The sequence below is a fragment of the Mytilus trossulus genome, unplaced genomic scaffold (genome assembly GCF_036588685.1).
Source record: "Mytilus trossulus isolate FHL-02 unplaced genomic scaffold, PNRI_Mtr1.1.1.hap1 h1tg000429l__unscaffolded, whole genome shotgun sequence".
NCBI classification, from domain to species: domain Eukaryota; kingdom Metazoa; phylum Mollusca; class Bivalvia; order Mytilida; family Mytilidae; genus Mytilus; species Mytilus trossulus.
Window position 1 is genome coordinate 443,253 of NW_026963357.1, and position 18,136 is coordinate 461,388.

At 32.5% G+C, this 18,136-nt stretch overlaps 1 long non-coding RNA gene across 1 annotated transcript in view; it reads left to right on the plus strand.

The window, feature by feature from the left end:
- LOC134702302 (uncharacterized) overlaps nt 1-18,136 on the plus strand; it is a 29,098-nt gene that overhangs the window by 10,475 nt on the left and 487 nt on the right. Inside the window, exon 2 of the long non-coding RNA XR_010104384.1 lies at nt 15,815-15,935. This is a non-coding gene — a long non-coding RNA (uncharacterized LOC134702302). The remainder of the gene's footprint in view (nt 1-15,814; nt 15,936-18,136) is intronic.

Consider the following 18,136-nt stretch of genomic DNA (forward strand, 5'->3'; position numbering starts at 1 on the left):
CTCCGACAGAGACAACTCTACACAGAGACAAATCTCAATCAGTAATAACGCTCCAGAAGAGACAACTCTACATCAGAGACAACTATCCACAGGGACAAATGTCAATCAGAGATAACTCTCCATCAGAGACAACTCTCCATCAGAGACAACTCTCCGTCAGAGACAACTAGTCTGTCTTTAAGGTTCACAAGGTCATGGCGTTTCTCAGACTGTAATGACTAAATTCGTTGGTTCTGTACTGATTGATACTTTAGTCTGAGAGAACAAGATTTATTTGTTTTGTTTTGTTTTTTGTTTTTTTTGTATTTATGTTGTTGGTGTTTGTTTTTTTTTTGTTTTTTTTTTTTGGGGGGGGGGCCTTGAAATTTTTGTCAGTGTTTTGTGTCTATAGTCTTAAAGTTAATCTTTTTTTTTCTCGTACCGGTCTTTTGAGTTTATCCTATTGCATCTGCTTGATTTTTAACATTTGTTCTTATGTTGTACTATTACGCCGCTGTCCCAGTTTATGGAAGGATTGTGCGTTCATAGCCGACTATACGGTAAGAATTTTTGTCATTGTTGAAGGCCGAACTGGTGCCTTTAATTGCTTAAATCCACTTCATTTGAACTCTGATTGATTGTAACCATACCAGACCTCCCTTTTTCTATATTATCTACCTGACTTTTGAACTTGTGTTTTCAATAACTCTCATGAAATATTTGTCACTGGACTTTAAAAATAATCAACCATCAATCAATTTAAACTCGTGATAAATCTATCTATCTTCGTATTTCCGCACTCAGTCACAACTTTGACTAGCACTTGCTGTTGCATGCGTGGCTTATTTACAATTTAAAAGAAATAAACTTTCCAGTAATAATACGTTACATTGGTGAACAGAAAATACAATAAAATATATAACAGTGATTTAATTAAAAAAAAATGTTATCCTATAATGAGTATGTATATTTCTTGGTAAAACTATGTACATGTTATCCAGAATATTTGCGAAAGAGCAGATATAGAAATCTGCTCTTTGAAGCCGTCAACTGTTGCACATTGGATTGCTGAGGTTGGAAGTAAGTTCCATTGTACTATTGTATGCGCATAAAATGAGAATTTGTAAGAATCTTTACTGGTTTGAATTTGTTTATATAGTGATTGCCATGCTTATGTCTTGTTCTGTTGTCTGATTTAATGAGAAGATCTTTAGGGTAGATTACTAAATGTTGGTGTGTAATTTTATAGAAAACCACTAGACTTAGTCTTGTCTGTATTCGTCTCAATTGTAATGTAGGCCACTGTACTGTAGGTGTTCGAGCTGTACTCAAGCTTTGGTCTAACTAACGACATGTATGCCCTTTCTTTTATTTGTTTGGATGATTCTTTTAGGTTACGTTTTAGAAAATTTAGTTGTCGATTTGCATTTGCTGTTCTATTATCTACATGTTTATTTCATTTGAGATCTGATTGGATGGTTATGCACAAATATTTTGAAGCTGTTTCAGTTTGAAGAATGTGACCATGAAAGATGTAGTCATGGTTGACTGGTGTCTTTTTTTGTGTGATTCTTAGTATGGAGCATCTGAATCTAAGTCCGATGATTTTGAATATGAATATGATGGTCTGGTAAGAGCTGACAAAAATGGGAAGCTAAGCGACAGATCAATTGAAATCGGAATAATAAATCAGTAAAAAATCATCCTGTCCCTCCTCTCCCCAGAATATCAAATACTAGTAGTCATCTTCTTACTGTACTAGTCCGTGTAGTTATCATATTCATACAGCCTATCGTCCCTACAGGGATGTTCTACTAAGGCTGCCATACCATGAAAACGTTTATCACACAGCTCACATTCTATTATATCTGCATTCATAAATTTATTAATGCTATTTAGACTATAAACGCATCATGTTTGTTATGTATGTGTCGTCTAAACTATATATGTAAAAGGAAAAGGAAGAAGAGAGACAGAAGATATTTCCAATGCAAAGAAATACAAACAGATATTGACCTCTTCTGGATCACTACCGAAGAAACAAAAAAACACGCCCATCTATAGGAGAGTCACGTGGGTGGGGTTAACAGAATAGAGAATAATGGGCAAAATATAAAGAATAGAGAAAAATGGACACAAAAAATAAAGAATAGAGAATATTGAGGTGCTAAGGTATAAAGAAAAGCAAAACTTGGACAAAAAGTAAGAAAAATTAAATATATAGAAAAGAAGTACCGGCTCATCCAACTTCTCAGCCGCCTCCTGTCCATGATGCATTTTATTGGGGCTTTTTTTTTTAAAGATCAGCTGTTCAATATTAAATACTATGAAGCAGTTAGTATACTGGACTCAGGGGCGGATCCAGGATTTTTGAAACTGAGGGGATGAGGGGGGGGGGGGGGGGGGGGTATTCCCAAAAACGGAATTTATATGCGAGCCGATTTTTTTTTTACAACTTTATTGTAAAAAACACATAAATCGTGAGTAACATGAGAACTCTTTATTTTTCGTTCAAAGGGGGGAGCGTACACCCTCTACGTCAACCTAGATCCGCCACTGCGAGGGCAAATTAAAGCCAACCTCGTCGGATATATTTATCATGAGATTTTCCGGAGAAATAAGTCCTGAAACGAGTTGTACAATATGCGCACCAGATTTCGCGCCCCCTGTCAAAAGTCTGTTTCCTGTGAAAGAAATGGAAAAACAGACTACTTTGTTAAAATATACTCTAAGATATACCAAGATATTGTGAGAACACAGAAAAGTAAGTGAAAATAAAACAGACTTCAATCGTAAAAAAGTTGGTTCTTCTAGAACGACAGTCGACATGTGAAAAAATATGAATTTATAAAAAAATATCGTTACCAGTACAGTATATAACGACCTATTTACTATGGTTATGAACAGAAATAAACTAGTTTTGTTTATTTTTCTAAAAATTGTGATCGCATAGAAGTTTTCATATCAATAATTAAACTTTTGGATACGAGTTGTCTCCACTTAACTTAAACTGTTTGACTGTAGCACCGAGAAACAAGAAGAACACAAATTGAGGGTAAATAAATTATCAAGAAACATGCACCTGCCCCCCCCCCCCCCCCCCCCCCCCCCCCCCCCCCCTTGAAGTTAAATGGTTGCTCCTTTAACTGGAGATTTAAACGTAGACTACATTGTAACTGATTGAGTAATGCAATATCATAATAGGGAGTGTTGAGTTTTTTTATGAAAGGATAATGTCATAATATGAAAATAAGATGTAGTTTGAATGCCAATGAGACAACTCATATGAAAGGGATGTCAGCAAACATAGGGCTTTAGGCAATGGTAAGGATTCAACAATGAGAAAAATCCATACCGTATAGCTGGCTTATAAAAGCCCCGACATGAAAAATGGGGAACAATAAATTCAAGGGAGAAAACAAACGGCCTGAATTATAACAAAGCAATTTATGAAAAACAAATACATGTATGATTGACAGAAATAAACAGGGTTGTGGAAATATTTGTTGTGAGAACTTGTCCCTAGGCAAGTAAAACTAAATTTTACTTGTCAAGAAAAAAGCTACTTGCCCTGAATTTCCCAATAGATATTGAGGTAATTTATTGTAAGCTTGTATGATTCTTAATTTGACTTACATGTAATTTTTAACTGTATCACAAAAAAAAGTATGTTTGTGATATTAGTTTATGTGTATGAATAAAAGGATGTATATGTATATGGTTAACTTCAATAAGACAGAAACCCAACAGCAAACCAACCAAAACACATCTGAAGGGCAATTTTGCAATGTTTTTTTAATGATAGCCAGTATACATGGTATAGATAGATCCATGATATTTTATAAGTTTTGAGACGAGCGAAGAAATGACTAATTAATACATGTATTTATAATAAATGATTAAGTCTCCCATAAATTGTGCAAAAATTAAATTTATTTCAGAAGTTTCTTTACCATGTTTACTGGAGAGCCAAGGGCAAGGGAAATATGTTAAGGGCATCCGATACTGTGAGTTTCTCGATATAATGTCATTTTTATAATTTTGAAATATATTGTAGACCTTGGCGAGTTATGAAATAAAACACAAAATAAAACATAGGTCACATGCAGTGCTTGTTTTCGAGAAAATTGAGGCTAAAAATTGGGGATTTGTGCAATTTAAAAAAAAAAAGGCAATGTTATAAATTTTTTGGAGCAGATGTTCTACGTCGTAAATTATTTAGATCGGGTTCAATTTGAAGCTGTGATAAGTGACATTAAGGAAAAAAATAAATCACCAAGTTTTAATCACTGAGAAATCCGGTTTTGTTGATACGAATAAAAGGTTAACGGCATTTGGACAGTAAATCAAATTTGACGCACATTGTAATTCGAATTAGAATTTGCATAAGGACGTAAATTTTTTTCGAATGTTATTAAACTAATTCAAACGTTAGTTAATGTGAATCGAATTCAAATAACGTGTGAACTCAGCTTTATCCTGCAAAAGGAACTTCTTTTCTTTTACATAAATTGCAGCACATAAATAAGGCCGTTCCTTTTCTCGTTTGAATCGTTTTACATTGTCATTTGGTGACCTTTTATAGCTGACTATGCGGTATGGGCTATGTTCATTGTTGAAGACCGTACAGTGACCTATAGTTGTTAATTTCTGTGTCATGTTTGTCTCTTGTTGAGAGTTGTCTCATTGGCAATTATACCACATCTTCTGTTTTATGTGGTCAGAAAACATTTAAGAAAATCTTATGAAGGAGAATCTTCAATTTGCTAAAGGATGCTTTTGTCCAGACAGAGAAACTATAATTTTGAAATTTTTGATTTGGCAAAAACGATTGAATTAATAGCGAGAGGACTGGATATATTACGATTAGTTGAGATCAAAGTCCTTCTCTCATAGCGTAATTTTATTGGTAAAAAACTAGATATTTTTTTCACCACAGCGAGTACATGAAATATCGCACGTCCATTCCTCTGTCTGTCTTTCTGGTCCTTCTGGTTTATTTCATTTTCAAGTGTACAATTCTTGCTAACTTTCTATAAAATACGAGCGCATGATACGTCCATCGTGTTATGAAAAAAAAATTAATACAAGTTTTTAAAATAACATGGGGGAATTCATGCTGAGTATATCCTGACTCTTTTATTATTCTTGCTCAATAGGAAGTTTATGTATCACCACATGTTTTATATGATCCCCAAATTGAAGCCCAATCAAAATTCAAGAACTCAAAAATGAATTAAAGAATCATCAGGAAAAAGTATACAGATCTTAAGAATAAGGCCTAAATTAATATCTTGTTTGTTTCCCTTATCCCGACCCTGCCAAGCCAGGTGTGGGTAAGTAGGTAGGGAAATAGTTTTATTTTTTCCAAAAAGCTTGAACAATATCAGACGATCCGGCAAGCCTGAAAATGGAAAATTAATAAAATAATATTTGACTTAGTTTTGACAATAAAATTTGATGAGTACTTAGCACCGTTTTTGAAGGATCGGTTGGGATTGGGGAAACAAACAATATTTTATTATAGGCCTAATTTAACTAAAAAGTATGTGAAGTTTTATGTAATAATTATAAATAGTTTCTGAGATACGGCAGGACATGTGAAAACCCCTTCTTTTTGTTAGGCCAAAATAAATAAATAGTGTGTTTCCTATTTCACCCTGAAAAAAATTAGGTAGGGTAGGTAGGTAAAACATTTTATTTTATGAAAACTTTTTTTTTTCTGTCGATGATAGCAGAAAAAGATTCAAATGAAATCATTTGATGTGCCTGCATGCTTCTTTGATATTTATAATAGTACTTAATTAATACCACATATATTTTCATTAATAACAAAAATTCCCTCTCAATTTAATGTTTTTGTATCTGCAGAAGCTAAACATAAATTTAAGTTAAGGGTATGCGTGTGGGAACAGATTCCTACCCCACTTTTTTTGTGTCCTACCCTCCCCCTTAGTAGTAAATCGATGCCAAGCAGCAGCCTATGATTTTTTGAGAGGCAATACTCTTGCACCCTCTTTATTTAATAAACAGATGTCTTTTGATGTTTGACAGAATTTAATCTTTAGGAGTGGGGTTCTGACAATATTGAAATTTCAGGTTTTGAGAAAAGTGTCTTTTGTCTTTATTAGTTTATATTTGATATATGGAAAAAATTGTAGATTTATTTTCTGTCTCTGGTTATGCTGGTATAAACTGTTCTGGGACCAGCCAGAGAAAATTTAAAAGAATAAAAGTAGACATGGTGCAGGGGCAGATTCATTTATAAATGAACATGAATCATACACCATGTCTGCCTACTGGGGAGAGCTTTCTATATTTCTTGTTGCACATTGTCTGCCTCTTGTCATCATTAACACCAACTGTCAAATCCCCAAAAGCATATCATTTCCGAGAGCAATTTTTTACAACATTGGTAAGAGCATATTTTACAACAAAAGCTGGATTGATTTTAGCAGTAAATTGATCTCATTTTACTCTTAAAATTTAAGAAATAATTCATGGAAGCCATAGATTTGTTGGAAATTTACACATGGCCTGGGCCGTGATATTCGAATTTTATCCTGAGCGTTAGCGAGGGATAAAATTAACGAATATCACGGCCCAGGCCATGTGTAAATTTACAACAAATCTATGGCTTCCATGAATTATTTCGATTCTAATAGGACAAATAAGTTAATTTAAATACTGAAGCGAGGGTTGGTATGATGTGTGTGAGGGTGTTTTTTTTACTCCTTGTTAGATAAAGCTCAAATATTCTCATACATCTTTAACTTGCATTAATTATTTCGTTAATAACCGCTAGAAAAAATATGTTTAATTCTCAAACCCAATATTTCCGATTTTTAATTTACATGTTTTCTCGTAAACTACCGTCAAATCCAAAATTGACATTTCGTAAAGAAGGAGCTGCCATGTTGACTCGCTGAATCAAAGGCAATAGAATAGAAAACCTCAGAATTCCATTTTAATACAATATTATACGAACTTCGTTGGTTACAAAACAGTTTTTATACGACCGCAAATTTTGAAAAAATTTCGTCGTATATTGCTATCACGTTGGCGTCGTCGTCGTCGTCGTCGTCGTCGTCGTCGTCGTCGTCGTCCGAATACTTTTAGTTTTCGCACTCTAACTTTAGTAAAAGTGAATAGAAATATATGAAATTTTAACACAAGGTTTATGACCATAAAAGGAAGGCTGGTATTGATTTTGGGAGTTTTGGTCCCAACATTTTAGGAATTAGGGGCAAAAAAAGGGCCCAAATAAGCATTTTCTTGGTTTTCGCACTATAACTTTAGTTTAAGTTAATAGAAATCTATGAAATTTTGACACAAGGTTTATGACCACAAAAGAAAGGTTGGGATTGATTTTGGGAGTTTTGGTTTCAACAGTTTAGGAATTAGGGGCCAAAAAAGGGCCCAAATAAGCATTATTCTTGGTTTTCGCATAATAACTTTAGTTAAAGTAAATAGAAATCAATGAAATTTAAACACAATGTTTATGACCACAAAAGGAAGGTTGGTATTGATTTTGGGAGTTTCGGTCCCAACAGTTTAGGAATTAGGGGCCAAAAAGGGACCCAAATAAGCATTTTTCTTGGTTTTCGCACCATAGCGTTAGTATAAGTAAATAGAAATCTATGAAATTTAAACACAAGGTTTATGACTATAAAAGGAAGGTTGGTATTGATTTTTGGAGTTTTGGTCCCTACAGTTAAGGAAAAAGGGGCCCAAAGGGTCCAAAATTAAACTTTGTTTGATTTCATCAAAATTGAATAATTGGGGTTCTTTAATATGCCGAATCTAACTGTGTATGTAGATTCTTAATTTTTGGTCCCGTTTTCAAATTGGTCTACATTAAGGTTCAAAGGGTCCAAAATTAAACTTAGTTTGATTTTAACAAAAATTGAAACCTTTGGGTTGTTTGATATGCTGAATCTAAAAATGTACTTAGATTTTTGATTATTGGCCCAGTTTTCAAGTTGGCCCAAATCGAGGTCCAAAATTAAACATTGTTTGATTTCATCAAAAATTGAATAATTGGGGTTCTTTGATATGCCAAATCTAACTGTGTATGTTGATTCTTAATTTTTGGTCCAGTTTTAAAATTGGTCTAAATTAAAGTGCAAAGGGTCCAAAATTAAACTAAGTTTGATTTTAACAAAAATTAAATTCTTGGGCCTCTTTGATACACTGAATCGAAACATGTACTTAGATTTTTGATTATATGGGCCCAGTTTTCAAGTTTGTCCAAATCAGGATCTAAAATTATTGTATTAAGTATTGTGCAATAGCAAGTCTTTTCAATTGCACAGTATTGTGCAATGGCAAGAAATATCTAATTTCACAATATTGTGAAATAGCAAATTTTTTTTTAATTAAGAGTTATCTGTCTTTGTCCAGTATAGTAAGCAAGAAATATCTGCAAGAATTTTTTTTGTAATTGGAGTTATCTTTCTTTGTCCAGAATCAACTTAAATCTTTGTTATATACAATATACAATGTTTATTCACTTTTTACTACCAACTGATAAATTTAAATAATCTTTACCATTCAGTGATAACAAGCAGTTTTTTTACATCTTAATATTTTATGATGTATTTAAATGAGTAGTAATTGTTGCAAACTCCATTAGAATATTTTAATTGAAATTAGTTTTGGAATAAGGGAAAGGGGGATGTGAATAAAAAATTGGGTTAAATTTTTCTCATTTGAAATTTGGATTAATATTCAAAAGCATAGTGAATTGCTCTAAGAGAAAACAAAAATTTTAAGTTCATTTGAATACATTCATTCTGTGTCAGAAACCTATGCTGTGTCAACTATTTAATCACAATCCAAATTTAGAGCGGAATCCAGCTTGAATGTTGTGTCCATACTTGTTGATTATGGGCCCAGTTTTCAAGTTGGTCCAAATCAGGATCTAAAATTATTATATCAAGTATTGTGCAATAGCAAGTCTTTTCAATTGCACAGTATTGTGCAATGGCAAGAAATATCTAATTTCACAATATTGTGAAATAGCAAATTTTTTTTTAATTAAGAGTTATCTTTCTTTGTCCAGTATAGTAAGCAAGAAATATCTGCAAGAATTTTTTTTTAATTGGAGTTATCTTTCTTTGTCCAGAATCAACTTAAATCTCTGTTATATACAATATACAATGTATATTCACTTTTTACTACCAACTGATAAATTTAAATAATCTTTACCATTCAGTGATAACAAGCAGTTTTTTTACATCTTAATATTTTATGATGTATTTAAATGAGTAGTAATTGTTGCAAACTCCATTAGAATATTTTAATTGAAATTAGTTTTGGAATAAGGGAAAGGGGGATGTGAATAAAAAATTGGGTTCAATTTTTCTCATTTGAAATTTCATAAATAAAAAGAAAATTTCTTCAAACATTTTTTTGAGAGGATTAATATTCAACAGCATAGTGAATTGCTCTAAGAGAAAACAAAAATTTTAAGTTCATTTGAATACATTCATTCTGTGTCAGAAACCTATGCTGTGTCAACAATTTAATCACAATCCAAATTTAGAGCGGAATCCAGCTTGAATGTTGTGTCCATACTTGCCCCAACCGTTCAGGGTTCAACCTCTGCGGTCGTATAAAGCTACGCCCTGCGGAGCATCTGGTTATTTTTGTGATATTGACTAAATATTGTTTTTTATACCTCAACTTAAATTAGTATATTGATATTTTTTTAAATCGTAACATAAATATCAAGCTTATTTGGATCCCTTATTGAACCCCTCATTGTAGAGAAAGTGTTCCATGATGAAATTGACATTGCACAACATATACAGTGTTACTATATTTAGGAAATAAACAAAACTAGTTGCAATACATTAATTCTTTTTATTATGCATCTGAATAAGAATAAAAGTTCTGTAATGTTTTTTATTTAATTAAAATTAGTAATACAATAAATTTGGCAAAGCGTTTTCAATGTAGGTTCAAATACATGTGGATTTACGTGGGAGGTATATTGTAACATCCATTATTATGTATATCTCTGAGTCTGCGCTAAGTATAGATATATCGAGAATTTTCACACAGTGTTGTTTACAAAGCGAAACAAGCACGTCATATTAGAATATTGGTCAATTATGGTCTTGTCAAATCATGACAAATGTTTTCGTATGTCATAAAACTTTTCTTTGCCCATCATGTTATTCTTAAAAAAAAATCATCATTTTGTTATAATCCAGAATTGATGTCATTATATTTTGCAAACATGTGATCACATTTTGCATATTTGACAGCTAAAAAATAGCTGCAGCCATGCTTGTTTATTTGAAATCTTGGTTTTTGAAACGCTTGACTTATTTATATGGGTCATTGCTATCAAACGTTTTGAAGATCTATAGTTTTCTAAACAAAAAGTCGGATCCGGACAGACAGAAAAATCCGGATTTTTCAGAATTTTTTTATTTTTGTCAATAAAATGTTTAGGGTCGGCGTCAGAAACGGAGGTAGGGTCGGGAAACCGGAAACACACTATTAATTTATTTTGGCCTTATAAACCCAATAACTCTAAAATGAAATTCTGAATCATTCTTTAAAAGTGTATACAGATCTTCTGATTAATATAACTAAGAAGTGTGTAAAGTTTTAAGCAATAGTCATAAATCGTTTTTGAGATACAGCAAGAACTCTAAAAAAAAAATGCTTTTGTTACAAAGTCATGTAACTCAAAAAGTTCACCAAAAATTATACAGATCGTTTGACCATCATATCTGAAAAAATAACCATGTACAGTTTAATGAAATTTGGATAATATCCTGTACCATATTTACGACAGACAGACGGACGTGGGCATTTGTATACCATAATTCGTCCAGTCAAAGTTTTTACGGGGGTATAAACATATTGTTGGCTATTGCCTTTTGTTAGACATTGTTAGATAGAATATGTGCAAAGTGGAGGAAAAAGGAACTTTGTTCTTTTATAAAAGTTGTATCATGATTGTTTATATTAGCGGCATACCATTATTTATTAAACATCAATTAATTGAATAGATTGTTCAGAAAGGAAATTTACCTCTTCGTGTACCTACATTTTCGGTATTAGTTTTAAAATATCATTGGTTTCTTGTGCTGTAATAAAATGTCAGAAAATCGGATCCGGACAAAATCATTGATGATGAATGATAATAAAAATACATGATATTTGTAACACCAAAAGGGTCAGTCGTCTTGAGGTTGCTTACTATATGACATTTTTTGGAAGATCTCATGGAAACAATAATGTATTTTATTTCTTATGATAGTATTAAACTGTTATTCTGTTAGAATCAAATGCACTAATAGTAATGGTGTACAAGTTAACATGCGGGAGAAACAGAAATTGGAGCATCGAAATTCCACATTACGATTCTTATCACGGAAAATTACACGCATTACGTCCCGCCAAAAGTGACGTTTTGCGGGAATTCGAACCCTTAACGCGCACCAGGTGTTAACTCACTTGAAACTGTATTTGATGCCCTTAAGCATGACTTTTCAAATTCTCATTTGTCCTGAATATGCATGAAATATTTGCCACTGGACATTAGGCAACCAACAATCAATCAATCAATCAAATTCTTGTTTTCATTTTTTCATATTCTCTGTATTTCTCCCTCTCCGTTTTTATGCCCCCCACCGTAGCAGAGGGGGCATTACGCTCTACCCTTGTCCGTCCATACGTATGTACATTCTTGTATGAATTTTAATTTTAGTTTCTTGTGTACAATGTATAATTCGGAGTTTAGTATGATGTCCATTATCACTGTATACTAGTATACATATTTTTTAGGGGCCAATTGAAGGACACCTACGGGTGCGGGAATGCTCCCTACATTGAAGAGCCATTGATGGCCTTCGGCTGTTGTCTGCTCTATGGTTGGGTTGTTGTCGCTTTGACACATTCCCTATTTCCTTTCTCAATTTTATGTACATCACAAAGTTGGTTTCCATTCTCTATAACTTAAGTTTGCCTCTACCATGTCTACCAAATTTTATGAAACTTATAAAAAATGCCTATTACCACAACATACAGATCTAGTTTAATTTTGGTGGTCTCACTTTAACCGTTCTAGAGTTATGCCCCTTTACAAAAGCTGTTTTTTAGCTCACCTGTTCCGAAGGGACAAGTGAGCTTATGCCATCACTTGGCGTCCGTCGTCTGTTGTCCGTCGTCTGTCGTCGTAAACTATTTCAAGAATCTTCTCCTCTGAAACTACTGGGCCAAATACTTTCAAACTTTAACTGAATGTTCCTTAGGGTATCTAATTTATAAATTGTATCCGAAGTTTTGATCTATCAACAAACATGGTCGCCATTGCTAAAAATAGAACATAGGGGTCAAATGCAGTTTTTGGCTTATAACTCAAAAACCAAAGCATTTAGAGCAAATCTGACATGGGGTAATATTGTTAATCAGGTCAAGATCTATCAGCCCTGAAGTTTTCAGATGAATCAGACAACCTGTTGTTGGGTTGCTGCCCCTGAATTGGTAATTTTAAGGAAATTTTGCTGTTTTTGGTTATTATCTTGAATATTATTATAGATAGAGATAAACTGTAAACAGGAATAATGTGTCAGGTAAGTAAGATTTACAAATAAGTCAACATGACGGAAATGGTCAGTTGACCCCTTTAGGAGTTATTGCCCTTTATAGTCAATTTTTAACCATTTTTGGTAAATCTTAGTAATCTTTTACAAAAATCTTCTCCTCTGAAACTACTGGGCAAAATACTTTCAAACTTTAACTGAATGTTCCTTAGGGTATCTAGTTTGTAAATTGTATCCGAAGTTTTGATCTATCAACAAACATGGTCGCCATTGCTAAAAATAGAACATAGGGGTCAAATGCAGTTTTTGGCTTATAACTCAAAAACCAAAGCATTTAGAGCAAATCTGACCTGGGGCTATATTGTTTATCAGGTCAAGATCTATCTGCCCTGAAATTTTCAGATGAATCAGACAACCTGTTGTTGGGTTGCTGCCCCTGAATTGATAATTTTAAGGAAATTTTGCTGTTTTTGGTTATTATCTTGAATATTATTATAGATAGAGATAAACTGTAAACAGCAATAATGTTCAGCAAAGTAAGATTTACAAATAAGTCAAATGACGGAAATGGTCAGTTGACCCCTTTAGGAGTTATTGCCCTTTATAGTAAATTTTTAACCATTTTTCGTAAATCTTAAAAATCTTTTACAAAATTCTTCTCCTCTGAAACTACTGGGCTAAATACTTCCAAACTTTAACTGAATGTTCCTTAGGGTATCTAGTTTGTAAATTGTATCCGAAGTTATGATCTATCAACAAACGTGGTCGCCATTGCTAAAAATAGAACATAGGGGTCAAATGCAGTTTTTGGCTTATAACTCAAAAACCAAAGCATTTAAAGCAAATCTGACTTGGAGTTAAATTGTTTATCAGGTCAAGATCTACAATGTATCTGCCCTGAAATTTTCAGATGAATCAGACAACCTGTTGTTGGGTTGCTGCCCCTGAATTGATAATTTTAAGGAAATTTTGCTGTTTTTGTTAATTATCTTGAATATAATTATAGATAGAAATAAACTGTAAACAGCAATGATGTTCAGCAAAGTAAGATCTTCAATTAAGTCAATTTGACCAAAATTGTCAATTGACCCCTTAAGGAGTTATTGCCCTTTAAGGACTTTTTTTCGCAATTTGTTCATCATGTTGACTTACTTTAAAAAATCTTCTCCTTTGAAACTGCTGTATCAATTTCAGCCAAACTTAGGCTAAATGAGTTTCAGAGTATTTAGTATAAATTTTATATTTTATTTCCTTGTATGTCAAGAAAAATAGCTACTATGGCTAAAATAGAACATAGGAGAAAATGATTATTTTTTTTGGCTTTTGAAGAAAATAGGATGATCCAAAAAACATTTAAATAAATTGAAAAGCCAAAATAATCATTGATGAGAGTTTTAACCAAAAGAATTAAGGTGAGCGATTCAGGCTCTTGAGAGCCTCTTGTTTTGATTCCGTTCTCTAACATGTCTAACTTAAGATTGCCTCAACCAAATGTTATGAAACTTATACACAATGCTTATTACCACAAAATACAGATCAAAGTTGATTTTTTATGGTTTCACTTTTACTGTTCTAGAGTTATGCCCCTTTACAAAGGAAAAATTGCTGAATTTTTTGTTTCCGTTCTCTAACTTAAGTTTGCCTCAACCAAATGTTATGAAACTTATACACAATACTTACATGACTAAGTTTAAACATATTTATTTATAGTGGATTGGGAAACAAGTTTTGGAACTTATATTAATCCTTTCCACTTTGCGGGTGCGAGAGCTGCCTTGTAGCGGCATTAGCCTACTCTTTTTCGAAATCTACATGGGTGTCTTTAACGTGCAAGAGATATGGCTCTCTCTTAACACGGGCCAGCCATTTATCGTTCCCTTCCGACGGACTATCATCGTTTCCTCAAGACCATACTCGCAAATGGTGTCAAGGGAGAGCCGAAAATCAGTCCCTTAAATTTTCATCCCAGAATGGGAATCTATTAAACCAGGAACCTTTGTGTCAGTAGTCCGATGCACTAACTTACATGACTTATGACTACAAGACTCAGATTCCATGGAGATTATTTGGCCCTGCCCCCTCAGTAATGGTCTATTGACGTTAAAACTTTTGCTTAGTTTACATGTATTAGTTTGTGATTTGGTCAGTTCAAGCGGAACCATAAGTAGTAGACAAATGTTAATTGGTATGCATATACATGTATATAACCATTAGTGGAAAGCAAAATTATATCCGGATGAAATATCATCTGGGGGAAAAAATGTTACAGAAGTTGTTGTTATTTTTGATCAGGAGGAAAAATTTTCACTGTGATATAAATTATCCATTACCATGAAATTATATCTGGGAAGTTAAAATATTGAATAGTTAAAAAAAAAAATCTTTGCAAATTACTATGTACTAATAATAATAGCGTTTGTGAATATAAGCTAGATTAGTAAATAAAAAACAAATAAATGTATTATAATGGGAAATAATTTCACAGATTATACATGTAATTGAAAATAATATCTTGAAATATTAAAGTGAATATCATTCTTTAAAAAACAAATATGAAACATATGAAACAAACCAGAAGTAATTAATTGTGAAATAATATAATGATCAATTTAATACATGTATATAAAATAAGTTAAGTGAAATACAGGCAAAATGACAGGTAAAAGTGAGTTGTTTTCAGATCTCAGTATAAATAAAAAAAATAAAGGTAGAAATATTTTTGAAATAGATTACGGAATATAATATCTGTAAAATATAAATGACTCATAATTACCTCCCTTTGATTGATAAATTGATAAATTATGCAAATACATTCTACCTTGGTTGGTGAAACATTTATAATTATGATCAGGTATATATTAATTGCGAGTACCTTACATAGAAGAAAATGGGACTCTATTTCACAAGGTTCTGTGAAATATGAAACGGTAAATATATACTGGTAAACTCTATCCGCATAAGACAGATAGAATGTCACTCATCTGGATAAAATCTTCCTGTGAAATACCATGTCTGGAAAAAAATAACTGTGACAAATTATCCCTAGGATAAAATATCACAGAGGAAGAAATAAACCGTTACAAAAGCAAGTCTCATTTGCATGGCCCCGCAACTTGCGTTAATCTTCTTGACTTGAGACAGACACATGCATGTCTAATGTGTTTATAACATGTATAAAGGGGGAACTATTTTATTTTAGAATTGAAACTGGGACTAGATTTGTTATTTTTCAGCACAAACAAAATGTTATTTATATACTCTTTTTTTAGGTCTAAAAAGTAGTGAACGCTGAAGATAAGAGAACAGAAACATAAAAACAATAATGTCCTGTTAGATATATACATGTGGCCTACATAGATCTGTTATATAGGAAGGAGGAAAGTGATTCAGGTAAATTGTGTCCTGTTAGATATATACATGTGGCCTACATAGATCTGTTTTATAGAAAGAAGGAAAGTGATTCAGGTAAATTGTGTCCTGTTAGATATATACATGTGGCCTACATAGATCTGTTATATAGAAAGGAGGAAAGTGATTCAGGTAAATTGTGTCCTGTTAGATATATACATATGGCCTACATAGATCTGTTATATAGAAAGAAGGAAAGTGATTCAGGTAAACAGTCAGGGGACTTACTGAAATAAGTGATTTTTAAATGACTTATTTGAGTAGCAAATTTGAGGTTTTAACACAAATTTGGATTTTGTAGTTTTTTCAAAATTTTAAACACATAGGTTTAGATAATATCTTTTAATTAGTAAAATTAAAAAAATATGAACTTTTTGCTTCTTTTAAGTAGCAAGGTTCATGCCTTTGATGCTATCATATAGCTAAAAATTCCATTTATGTTGAAAAAATGCTATAATAATGGCTTTACATAATGAGCTGATACTTTCATAAAAGATTTTTCACAGCAGTGGGAGTATTTTTCCTGAGAAGTTCAAGGTTTCGTCTTTCAGATTATGTAATAAAATTCCACTGTTCCCGATAAAAATTTCACTGTTCCGGGGTGTTGAAATTAGTGTGGGTTATTAACAGTATGATACTTAAAGAAGTGATTTTTGGGAAGGAAATTGAGGTCTGATACGTAAACAAGTGATTTTTATGTCATTATCCTAGATTCAGTACAAGGTCATCACCTGAAATGACCTGGTCATCCTAGACAACACAGATGTTGGTTCTGATAAGTTTAGGAACATAATTAGTCCATTGATCATTAGTATTCTATATTTAAAGCTACATTAAAATAAAATCACGTCTTCTAGTGATTTATTTGTACTACTTAAACAGGTGATTATTAAAGAAAGACAACTCTAACGTCCAACCTTTATGGAAATAATGTTACTTGAATCAGTGATTTAGAAAATCACTTGTTTAAGTAAGTCCCCTAACTGGTAAATTGTGTTCTGTTAGATAAATACATGTGGCCTACATAGATCTGTTATATAGAAAGGAGGAAAGTGATTCAGGTAAATTGTGTCCTGTTAGATATATACATGTGGCCTACATAGATCTGTTATATAGAAAGGAGGAAAGTGATTCAGGTAAATTGTGTTCTGTTAGATATATACATGTGGCCTACATAGATCTGTTTTATAGAAAGGAGGAAAGTGATTCAGGTAAATTGTGTCCTGTTAGATATATACATGTGGCCTACATAGATCTGTTATATAAAAAGGAGGAAAGTGATTCAGGTAAATTGTGTCCTGTTAGATATATACATGTGGCCTACATAAATCTGTTATATAGAAAGGAGGAAAGTGATTCAGGTAAATTGTGCAGTTAATTCAGGGTAGTATGAACCTTTATATAAACAGTATTTAGTTAAAATGAAATCAGCCATTAATGATTTAAGTTACTACAGATCAGAGAAAAGTGATCTAAGTGGCATATATAAAAACCATTTAAGCCTTTGACCATGCAAAACATTTTTAATGATAAATCTATTAGCTATAATTGGGTTTTGTGTCGAGCATAAAGCAATAAACTATTTCAAACCAATGCTGTTGAAATATTCATACACTGTAGCTGTAAACTCATAGTAGAGCTTTAAATGTGATGAATTACAAAATGTCAGAGTCTGAAAAGACCATATTTTTTGCTCAACCAGTAATGTTGAGCACAGCCACATATTTTTCTTGACAAGCTCGGCATTATCTTGACAGTACCTAACTAGTCTTGACCTTAAAATTTAGTCTCAACTGGTCTCAACCCTGTCTGTACCATTGATCTATGCAGGGTTTCGACTGGCGTTCGCCATTTTTGCATTTTGCGAAAAAAATTAATTATGGCGATTAAAAATCATGATTGGCGAAAGAATTAGGCGCTGGAAATATATATAAAACGGTTGGTTCGACTTCGCCCTTCTGGTTAATTTTCATAAATTCACTCGTCACACGTATTGATTTTTACAGAATAATCAGCTGATTGCATTGCATGTGATATAATAGCAATGATCAGTAACCATTGACTAATTATTAATAAAGGTGTTAATTCTATTATTTAATGAAAATGTAAGGTAAAATGGCATCACATGTTATTTAAATTATTCTTTTACAAACTTTGATAAAAAATAAAGTAAAGTTTTATGA